Source organism: Octodon degus, unplaced genomic scaffold (assembly GCF_000260255.1).
Source record: "Octodon degus isolate 3935 unplaced genomic scaffold, OctDeg1.0 scaffold00367, whole genome shotgun sequence".
NCBI lineage: Eukaryota > Metazoa > Chordata > Mammalia > Rodentia > Octodontidae > Octodon > Octodon degus.
In genome coordinates, this window is record NW_004524943.1 from 321,770 (window position 1) to 332,440 (window position 10,671).

Sequence of the window (10,671 nt, forward strand, 5' to 3'; positions counted from 1 at the left end):
TCATCCTACACCCAAACCACATGATATCTGACAAATACATATGTGCCAGGAGCATACATACCCTCAATATTTTTAACCACAATTCTACTTTCCTTCATCACTTCCTTTCTGTCTATAAAATCCTTCCTGATAAATATTCTGCTCCTTCATATTTTGAGTACCACTCTTACAGCACCTTTATTGCTCACTTTGTTTGCCAGTATTCTTATGGCTTATCTAAATACTTATTTCTTGCCATACCATTCACTTGACTTGAAGCTCTGTGGTGGCAGGATATATTTCAGATTTACACTATCTTCGCTTCATACGTAGGCCTAATGTGAAGAAAGCACGATAAACACCTGATGGATATGGATATTACTGATAGTTCTTACACACTGATACCACATTTGTTCCTTGACACAAATTAGCCAACTTCAGTATCTCTGATGTCAACATAATCCATTTAATTAAAAGACCTCTAATGTATTTAAATGAGTTAATGAATAAATGACATAAAATATGAATACTAGTTGTTATTGTATTAGAGATTTTTTAGGTTACTGATTTATTAAATGCATTGCATTTGCACTTTTAAGGGGTTAAGCTACAGCAAGGAAAGTGGTAACTGGCTCCGTATAGGCGAGGAATCCATCAATCAGCAATGGTCAGATCTCAGTATATTAGGATTTGGAACAGTTTAGTCTGTTTGACAATAGTGATAAGTCCCAGAAAACAAGTTAGAAGTCCTTTTGACTTTTACTTGTCTCATGAATTAATATTAGTTTGGTTGAGTTTAGAGCCTACAAAGCATCTTACAGTAAAATAAATATGTGACCTGTAAGAGCTTTAGTATTTACGTTCAATTCAAAGGGCTGGTCTAGGGCACAGAAATGCTGAGCTGGATGCTTTTGTCCCCACTCACTGGGAACAAAAGTGAGTACAGAAATACATCCATGGCCAATTTCTATGTTTGTGTTTTTGAGATGAGGTTTTGCTAAATTGCTGAGGGTGTCCTGAAGTTGTAATGCTGCTACATTAAGCTTGTAGACAGTTTGGGCTGGCTTAGGAACATGCTAGGAATGGTTCTGACAACAGCGTAGCACCGATCAAGACTATTTTTTTCAAAATGGCACAAATCTCATTTTTTAAAAAATATATACCCAACTTTTACTCATATAGAAAATTAATGCTCTTCTTTGAAATTTGGGTTTTAAAAGTCTGTTTTTCCTTGAAATCCCATGCCCCCTAGACACTGAATAATATTTACACTGTATACAGATGACAGTATTACCAAACAGAACTACTGTAAAATAAATTTCTTATAAACCATTTTCTTCAGAAGATTACATTTTCCAACATTCTGGCTGCTGTCGCATAATATATTTGCCAAATATTTTGCGTATCTCTACAGAAAGTCGATTATAACACCATATGCCCTATTTTTCTTCTTAAAACATAGATTGCGTGGAAAATTTTTAAGTCTAAACCACAAGAAAAAAAATTTGTACTATTGTTTGGAAATTGAATAAGTGTTGTTTTAAGGAGAGTTGCGTCACGGGGCTTATTTGTATTGCCAATGCGCAGTAGCAGAAGCTGTCTTCCCTTGCTCAGGTGCAGGCAAAATTGCTTTCTTCTCTCACAATCTCATATTTGTGATAAATTAGGCTTGGATTCTTTATCATGTACCAGCTCCATGGCAGAATATAGTGGTGATGGTGGCTCTGACAGCTAACATTAATAAGTGCTGTGTGCCATTCTGCTCTGCTCCTTGCATGAAACGTCTCACTTAACCTTCAAACCAGGCCGCACCGCATGTGATATTTGTTGCCCTTCACTTGCAGCAGGTGGAGATGCGCAGAAGCAGAGGAAATTGTCTTCCTTGTTACGGATGGGAAATTGGATAGTTGAGGTGCAATGCCAGTTCTGTTGTCTTCTCGGAATGTACTCTTCGTGAAGACAGAATAGTGTGAATGCTTAATCCTGGGGCTTCAAAACTTCACTGTGACATAAATTGAAGTTATAATATGAACTTATAAAATCAACATTTGTTTGTTCCAAAGATTTGAAAAATATTAAGATTTTAAAGGTTTTCCAGTGTTAGCAAAGATACTTCCTTTACGTTTGTGTCTCTATTTCTCTGTTTTCCTCATGTCTTCTATTAACACAAGAAACTTTAACTATCTGTATTTGAATATATTGGGAGATGGCTGCTAAGATCCTGGAATTATGAGAACCACTCAATCATATTATATAACAAATAGACAATAAAATTATAGACAATAAAAATGTGTCTTCAACGATATTAATGCTATACATAAATAAAATTTTGTTGTTCATAAACTTCAATAACTTGCATGATTATAGTTATCATGTAGGCAAGTGTTTCTTGTATTTTTTATTACAAAATGTCACAGTAAGTCATTTGCTTACTGAGGTCACTCTTTTATCAGTTCAAATATAATAGCCTTTTATAATGAGAACCTCTTATGATTGATTAAAATCTTTGACGCTTCTATGCCTACATTATCTTCATTGTTACCTATTTGCTTTGTCACTGATAGTCTAATAACATTTTTTAGGGATCATAAAAATCAATGCTTCATGGCATAGTTATTAGTACAGTGGCCCCTATATCCCAATCATCTTTCCGAAGTTTTACCTCTGAACACAGGAGACTTTCGGGAAATAGTTCAGATCTAAACCATAATATTCCACATACTATCCCCCAAAAGCTCATTTGTTTCATGAAAAATTCATGCAGTAAGAGTTGCAAACATCCTAAGAGTTCTGACATTGCTGAACAGTCATAGGCCAAAGTTTCCTTTGAGACTCCAGGTAAACTCTTACCTTTGAGCTTCTCTAAAAGTAAAATAGAAATTTAAACACTTCTAACATATAATACCATGGGATACATGTTCTCATTCTCAAAGGGACAAAGTACAGGATAGAAAAAAATTGAAGTGAAGCTTGGCCACATCAGCAGGCCAAACATTAAATCCCACAGCTACTTGTGTAGCACCCAAGGCATATTATGGTGAGATATTACCTCCTGAGGGACTGGGTGGTCCCTGCTCCTATAGCTTTGCTGTTTGCTGCCCGCCTGACTTCTCTTTTGGACTGGATATTTAAAGTTTGGTTTGCTTGTGCTTCATTCTCAGAAGGTATTCAGGTTCCTGTAACTCTTCAAGATCTCCACTAAAATTTTGACCTCACTTTTATAGCAACTTCACATACTACCTTTGGAGGGGAGACTGGTTAGCTTTTCAGGCCTTCCTTTGAAAGCTGGGTGGATGTCCTTGTAACCTACAATGCTTTATTCTTCAGACCTGAAAAATCAGCAACAAGTGGTTGATGGAAAAGTCTTCCACAGGCAGGAACAGTAGCTGGTCTTCAATGGTTTTGGCTGGCATAACTTCTGAATGCTTGCAGGGTTGAATTTTGGGAAATATCTTCTTTGGCATCCTTGAATGAAGGCTTCCTGGGGATATCTTCTGTGACATGGGGGTCATTCTGATTCCTCAGATGCCTTCAAACCTTATTCATTATCAATCTGATACAAAATACTAGGATTTTTTAAATGCTTATCTTTACGGGAACCGTGGCCCCAAATTTACAGGTGAACACATATTCCAAATGATTCAGCTTGCATTTTCTCTTCTGAATTTTACTATAGATACATATACAAGGAGCCAGTAGAACCCATAATGCAGACTAAATATTGAGCTTCCAAATTATTTATCCCACCATCATTATCATTATTATTAATATTTCATATTTATTTATTTATTCATTTATTTGGTACAGAGTCTCACTATTCAGTTCAGACTCGCAGTCATCTTCCTGTCTCAGCCTCCTCAACACTGGGATTGCATGCCTGTGCCACCTTGCCCTGTTGCACCTGGGTCCTTGTGCTTGCCAGGCACATCCCACCACCTTTAAACTGAAGTGGAAGCAGTGCTTTATGACATCAGAAACAGGAGGACAAATTCTGTGCCCTTGTGAACACATGCAGCTGTTAGCCCAATTCCCGCTGTTTCTTGTTCTCAGCTGACACTTCTGGTCCTGAGATTTACCGTTTGCATCTTTGTCTCCTGAGCTCTAACCAGAGGTCCTCTTCAGCCTCTGCTCACAGTACTCTCAGCCTTCTCTAGCCTGAATCTCAAAGTCTTCCAAAGTACTCCTGCAAACCAGTTCCAAAGGCTTTTTAATCCACATGATCAGGAGCTGCCCCAGCCGCAACCCCATTTCTACTTGTGAAGCTTATTCTTAGTCACGTTCCCTTTGCTGGGAGAAAATACATGACACCCATAGACTGAGAGAGGCAAGGTTCATTTGGCTTCCAGTTTCCAGGAGGTTCAACCCTGAATTGGCAAAATTTAAGGCAAAATGTCGTGGTGAAAGGGCCTGCAGGAGGATCATTGCTCTTCTCACAACAGTTAGGAAGAGGAGAGAGATTGAGGGGTTGGGGAAGAGAGAAGAAAATCCCTTCCAGGTCAGATCCGTAATGTGCTGTCTCTTCAGACAGGGCCTCATCTCCAAAAAGCACAGCAAGCTATGAGTTATCAGGGACAGACCCACTGATAATTACAGCACCCCCATCATCCATATACCTCCCAAAAGATCCCATCACTCACTCTATGATCCTTGAAGGAATATTTTAGATCTAAATGATCACAATTTGAAATTTTTAAAAGAATGTATTCAGTGTTTTACAACACGAGAAACAACAAGTTAATAAATATCTTAGAACTATCAATTTTCCATCACCTAACCTGATGGAGGAATAATGTCTTCATTCAAAAAGTGTTTAGTGGGTGGTGAACAAGCAAGACAGGTATGTGGGATCCACATTTGTCTCCTCAAGTACTCTGCAGTATGAATGCAGAGATAATGCTGGTTTCATTCACAAGCAATTCAAATATATCAGTTTAAATGTCAATAAAGTCAATGCCGATAACTTTCATCACTAAAATATAACTAAGCAATAATGCCCAAGAAGAAATTAAGTGGTTCACAGCAGCAAAAGTGATTTCATGTTTTGCCTAGGTGAAGTCAAGGGTAAGTGCAGAGACTTGTCTTTTCCTTTCTATTATAAAACTTGTCTTTTCCCTTCTATTATTAGCTGCAACTTATTGCTGTCACGTAAGGAAGCAGATTTTTTTTTTTCAGTTGTTATCCCCCATTATGTTTGGATCACATAACCTGATCTTATTCCACGCAACTTAAATTTCATTTCGAATTAGCAAGAATGCTTATTGTGGAGACAAAGCCTATCACCTATTAAGCCTTCACTACTACCTCATTTTGAGAAGAAATTTATAATCTCTATTACTCTTGGCTGCTATTACCCTGTGACCAAATTTTCCAATTTATTTTCATTGCCATTATGTTTTTTAGCCATCAACAGCAAAATAGATAGTTTTGTGGATTTTCAATTTCTACTCCTAGGTGAAAAATAATCATGTAACAGTAGGAGAAGGGCAACATGGGGGTAGAATGTTTGCTTGTGTAATTTAAGGAACAAAACTTCTAATGCCACAGCCACATGTGGAAATTAACTACAACCATGTCATGAAGAAAAAGTGCAAGAAAAATTATACAACTCACTCAAAGGCTGTCTAAATGTCTCACCATTTTAGTTGTGGATTACTTAATGCTTCAATAGTTTTGTCCTTATAGTTCTATGGTCACATTTCAGTATTTTTGGCTACTAGTCAGCTAATGTCTGAGTTCCTCATAGTACAGTCAGTTGAGTAATCTACCCATCTGTTCTGTGCCTATCTTTATCCTTTGGAAAGTTTTTATTAAAACATGGTTCTTCCAATATCACTATTGTCATTGTACATTTCCATAATGATAAAATAAATCATCCTCATATTGACAATACTATAAATAATTTTCAACTTTTAGAAAAAATAAAGTTTTAAAATTGTTTGACATCCAATAAAAGCAATCGACCACAACCAGGGCTGGGGACAGCTCAGTGACTTAAGTGCCTGAATATAATGTGCAAGGTCCCAAGTTCAATCCCTGACAATGTGCAAAAAAAAAAAAAAGCAATAGACCATAACTTTCCCTGTAATGTGCTTCAATCATCTTCATTTCAGTAGAAAAGAATTGAACAGAAAAGTAAGATACTTACTGAAAATTTCATTAAAATCATTGGAAATACAGAGACTGATCATTTGCAAATGGGAAGGGGACTAATAGACAGAGGGAAGGTGAGAGAAAGGAGGGAGGCGGCAAAGGGAAGTAGAAGCAATGAAGATGTGTGCTGCGCTTGGACCAGCTCTGCTATGACCGCAATCCTTATGTGCTGACTGCACATACCAATGAAATTTAAGTACTGAAAATCCTGTTTGGTACTGCAACTAATTTTTCTTTCTTTTTTTTGTGACTAATTTCTTGATGTCCAAACTTGACCTCTAGTGTATTCATTCTACATTGACATATTTTTTCCAAATTATGAAGACATCATTACTGTAAAATAAGGAATAATTTTCCATATAATCTCAAATTATTAGGTAGGTGAAGTTAATAATCAGTTTGCTGGTATGAAATTTTTAATTTTGTATTGAATAAAAACCAGTAGGCACTAAAATAAAACTCTTCTCCATTAATATTTTATTAACAATTATGCTTTTAAAGATACTAACTGGAGATTGCATAAACTATCTTCCTGAGGGCTTTTAGACTATCCCAGGCAGCTATGTGAGACTATATGAAGAGCCTAAAACCTTCTTCTCCTATATCATTTAAGTATTGTTCTGGGAAGTACTTTGCATCAATAACTAAATTGAGCCTCATGTGTGGCTGTTCCATGCAGCGAATGAAATATCTAAATTGCAATATCTTTCTGTTGCTTAGTTTGAAAGCTTTTCACAAAGCTATTCTGTTGAAATTAATAATTTCAAAATTATTTCAAAGCAAGGTATGTAGCAATACTTGACAAAAAGTATAATTATACTTTCCTGATTTTAAATAAATTTGCAAACCATTGACAATTTTAGATTACGGTCCTTTAATATTTTTAATTGTCACTTGGGGAAAAAGTCAATAAGCAGATTATCGTATAGTAGGTAATAAAAGTCAAAACATTTAGATGTTTAATGACAATATTAAGGATTTTTATTATTGTCTTCTAAAAATTTATGTGGAAAGTGCCATATTCTTTACAAAAGATGGCTTAGAAAACTTAGGAGTTCAGATTCAAATATAAACTCTTATCAGAAGAATCTTCTTAAAAGAAAAAATGCTGGAAAAAATACAAAATGAAACCAAATTAGGTCTTAGGAGAATAAGAGAAAGAAGGCAGAGTAGAGGGGAGTCCAAATTTTGAGAAACAGAGAGAAACATAATGAGCTTCCAAAGTTTATAGTTTTATCTGGAGGGCAAAAGGCAGTTTCGGCATGTTGCAGAACATTAAAAGAAAATTTGACAAACTCTACACATTCAGATCTAAAACATCAGAGACTAGCACAACTAGAATTGCTGGAAGGGAAAGAAGGAATGACCAGAAAACATAAATATTAGAGGAGAGCCTCAAACGCTGTGGATAAGCTCTTGTTAACTCTCTCCTCGACTTGTGAGTCATGTGTGTTCGTTTGAAGCCAACTCAAATCAGCTTAACCTCCGGCCAGATGACAGAGCTGAGCCTTGAAGGAGCGCCCACCACAGCAAAGACAGATGTCGCAGAGTGAATCCAAGAAAGTTAATTGCTTTGCAAATGAAAAACATCTTCGCTCTTTGCCGGGACAGAGTCATAAAGGCTCCACAAGTATGCATTCAAAGTACAGGTAATGAGATTTAAAAGTACTTAGCATACAAAAATGGAACACCATGACAAATTTTCAAGGCAAAAACTATCAACGAGCGCCAGACTTGATGTGCTCCATACAATTGTCATAACTGTGCTCAGCGGAAGTGTTTTAGTTGCTCGTATTAAAAAAACAAGAAATGTCTTTAAGACAACTGAACTAGCTCTTTTAAAAAGAAAAGAAAAATTCAAATCAATAGAAGGAAAACAGTACCAAAGATCAGAGAAATCAAATTGATGAATAGAAAAAGATAATAGATGTTAGTTATTTAAAAATGTCGACAAAACCGAGGGTGATAAGAACTTGGAGCCTAATAGGAAAAATAACTAAATATTTGAAGGTAAATCTATCCTTAGTAATAACTGTATTAAATATTAGTTAATCGAACACATCCATTGCAGAGCAGATATTTTCATGTTCTTGTAAAATTTGGTGTATTTTATATGTATTTGGTATAGGTTCTACAAGGTCTATAGGGTCTCACTACACAGATCGGACTCGTAGTGATGCTCCTGTTTTTAGCCTCCCAAGCTCTACATTACAGGCACATGCCACCACATCCTGCCTCAGCTGCATTCTCAGTGCACCCTGGGTGTGGGGCCAGCATGTGCTTTTAAGTTTATCCTTTATGTTTTATTTAATATTCTAATATTTAATTCAAAACTTCCATACTTTCTGTTTATATTTCCCTCTAAATTTCCGATTTGTACATTGGGATAGCTAGGGATTCATCAAATTTTAAGGACACAAATTCTATTTTTAAAACTTTATCTTTTTTGTTTTAATGCTTAACTAATTATCTCCTCACATAAACCACAATAACATCTGAAAGGTGTTTCTTTCCTGTGTTGTCTATAATAATGCATGAGTACATAAGGATATTTTTGAAATGCAAAAATATCAAATATCCATGCTTTTTTAAATAATATTTTAACTCTCAGTAAAAATTTTGACATGCAATTTTTTCTACTTTCAAAATAATCAGCCAGTGATATAGCACCGTTATATTCTTTTGTATGTGTACATTATTCTTGATGTCAATATACCTTGACTTTTTTTCAAATATTCTCCTGCTGTTATTATTTATCAACCATTACATGAAGTATAAGATTACAGTGTTAAGGATCTGGAACTCTTCTCTATTTTCAACACATTTTACTACCATCTTTAAAGTGTTCTCTGGGTACCAGAACACAATGGCATTTTGTGCTTTAATGCAATATTTTGTCTTTTAATAATATATTTCAGATCATTCATGCATGTGGTAGGTATATGACACTAATTGCTGCCATCTTTCAATGTGTTTATATCTTTATTAGTATTGTTTTGACGTTACCTTTTTTTAATTAATAGATTAATATGATACCTGTGCTTCTCTTCTGATTTTTTGTTTTTTAAGGTACTGCAGTGTTCTCTGTGTCCTCTTCTCTTGTGTTCCTCCATAAAGAACACACTCCAGTACCACTATGAAATCAAATATATTATGTTTTATAACTTTTTGATTTGTCTTAAGTCAAATTTGCTGAGAATTCAGAATGATTAAATTACTTCTTGTCATAGGAACCAATGACAACATTGGCATTTTCTTTCTCTATATTTGTGTGTGTTCAGGGTCTCACTACTAGATCAGACTCACAGTGATCGTTTGTTTACAGCCTCCCAAGAGCTGGGATTATAGGCACGCACCACCACGCCCAGTCTCAATTGCTGTCTTCACGCCCCTTGGGTGGGGCCGGCAGGCCGGCCTGGGGATCAAACCCCCACCCCTTGCTCCTGCTTGTAGGAGCTTTAATTCGCTGAGCTCTTTGGCCAGCCCATCGATCAGATTTCACCCACATCTCTAAAATCTTCCGCAGATTTAGCTCTTGGCATTGTCTCTAACCACAGAGAAAGCTCCCGCATAAATGCCACTAGCTCCACTCAGATGCCAGCATCTCCCTTTCCCAGAGTGCTGAAAAGAATTGGCAAATAGGTAAGAAGAGACAAAAAAAAAACAAAACTGTTTCTCTTCCCTCCCAAAATTCAGTTATACTGATTATATATGTATATATAATTATGTTATGATTCACACATTTCTGATTAAGTGATTTGAGTCTCTATGCATATATATTCACAGATAAATACAGTGATTTGACTATGTGAGAAACATAAATATGTACATAGGATTTGACTAAAATGACTTTTAATTGATAAGAAATTAAAGATTAAGCATTCTACATAACTGACAAATTAAATTGTCCATGTATCAATATTTAAGTTGACGTCACCCCACAGAAATGCCTGGTTGCACAGTATGTATAACCCCACTTCATCATCATTAGCTTACATGTCAATCTTTATTAAGTAGATGACATTAGGCATTGAGATACGTCCAAGCCAGTAAAACGTCTTCTCTTTCAATTCTCTTTTCATTTACTATGTAAAATGAACAGCATATTATTTGGGCATCCTAAAAATACTTTTTAAAATATAATTTCTGTACCCAGGAATAATATTTCTTTATTCATCTACATCAAAAGATTAAGCTTCAGTTAAACCTTATCACAAAACAGATTTTGTCATTGGAGAAGGCAGACATTAACATTACATCTAAAGGAAAAGGTTTGACTTTTATATTTAATTGAAATAGGTAATCTATAATGTTTTCCTCTATCATTTGTGTTAAATTTTGTCAATTATGTAAATAAAAATTTAACTAAAGCTTTCTGAGATTAAGTGGCCATTTAATTTTGTAAGTATATGAATAAAAGAGGCAGATCTTAAAATTATAATTATGATTTTATTTATGTGCATTTTCATTTGAAAAATATCATGATGGACTATTCAGTATCTCTTTTCTGTAGTAAAGACAGAAGTGTTATACTTTCTTTAA